The sequence below is a fragment of the Dermacentor variabilis genome, chromosome 7 (genome assembly GCF_050947875.1).
Source record: "Dermacentor variabilis isolate Ectoservices chromosome 7, ASM5094787v1, whole genome shotgun sequence".
Classification (NCBI taxonomy): Eukaryota; Metazoa; Arthropoda; class Arachnida; order Ixodida; family Ixodidae; genus Dermacentor; species Dermacentor variabilis.
This window is the reverse complement of record NC_134574.1, coordinates 9,956,714-9,958,103: the sequence shown is the minus strand read 5'-3', so window position 1 is coordinate 9,958,103 and position 1,390 is coordinate 9,956,714. Positions and strand designations below refer to the sequence as shown.

The 1,390-nt window shown below is 45.2% G+C and overlaps 1 long non-coding RNA gene across 2 annotated transcripts; it reads left to right on the top strand.

Moving 5' to 3' along the window:
- The first annotated feature begins 327 nt into the window (after positions 1-327).
- On the top strand, positions 328-1,157 carry LOC142587310 (uncharacterized). 2 transcript variants are annotated; one of them, XR_012829450.1, is made up of 4 exons: positions 328-595; positions 732-796; positions 869-960; positions 1,034-1,157. It is a non-coding gene; the product is annotated as an uncharacterized LOC142587310 (long non-coding RNA). The 2 variants fall into 2 exon arrangements; XR_012829449.1 differs by having other exon boundaries at positions 732-960.
- Positions 1,158-1,390: the final 233 nt, after the last annotated feature.

The window sequence follows — 1,390 nt, the reverse complement described above, 5'->3', positions numbered from 1 at the left end:
TAAGCTATATACATATTCGTATAGCGCTACCAATCCCTGCAAAATATAGAACGCAGATTTTCATTACACACACGCACGCACGCACGTGCACAGCACACACACCAAAAGGAAACGGCAACTCGCTCACAGGAAGCGCCTGAAAAAAGAAAAAAAGGGAGAAGTGTGGGGAACCGAGGTCGTCTTGGGCTGTCGCCTCTCCCTCTCCCAGAAGGAATGAAGAGGTTCTTGGAAAGCAGGGACGGGCGATTCTCTCTGTCAGCATCAGCTCCCACCAGCGAGGACGGGGCGAGAAAGCGAAACGGGGCTTTCCTTGCTGTCTATTTTTTTCTTCGTCAGGCCAACGCCGCCTGCTCACAGGGGCGCAGGCGAGTTCCCGCCAAATGGCGCGGGGGCGCAAGCAGTTGCATGAGTTGCCGCCAAATAGCTCTGGATGCCAGCTCGTTCCGCGTCTCTTGGTAGACTAGTTGGTGCATTTCTGTTATCATGGACTGCGCATATAAATGCAAACTACACAAAAGTGACATGGACAAGAACAGCGCAAGCCCTTTCCAGGCAGTGGAGCCGCCGTATCTCGCCGTTCAAGATATGCGTACTCGTAAGTGGCATTTTAATTTCACGTTGTGTAATGCATGACTGTCTTTTTCAAGTGAACAAAGGTCGCTTTGTATTGTGTAAATGGTTTTTCAACGTATGATAAACTCCTTGTTTTTCGGGCTTATCTTTTTTGACAGGAAGAAAAAAAAAAGAGGCTTTACATGAGAACGGATCAAGCGTTCGAGAGTTGGGACAGGGAAATGTGAGACGTACTTTCATGCATATATTTCTAATATTATTTTTTCGTCTTGTATTTTCGTTAATTTTTCTCTAGGAAACACTGGAACGACACTGCTTAAATTGAAGCACAGTGTGCGAATGACCTGCTACGCTCGGAACTGTTATCACCATTCGGGAAGAAATCGGGTAAGACGCTTGTCTGGTTGTTATTGCGGAAAAGTCATAATTAATTAGAAGTTGCTTTCGTTCCTTCCCACAGATGAAAAAACATAACTGTAAATACCTGTATGATATACGTCTGGTGCATTGCAGGTAAGAATGGATTGTGTGTGGCGCGCTTCACCGCATGTGGACTAGAGTAGATCTAGGAACATCAGACAAGAAGACACGTATGAAACCCTGCGGATAGCCCATATGTAAGTTCTTCCTCAATTTTTTTTGTTGCATTTTCGTAGTTTACGTGTAATACTTTGTCACCGCGGTCTCAACGTTGTGTATACCTATACATTAGTCTCGTGGCAGTCTGCGTGCTATTTTGTTTGTGAAACTATGTGTTGTATTCATTTATGGCGCTGCCTGGAGTTTTCTTCTTTTTCGCTGATATTCCGACCAAAGT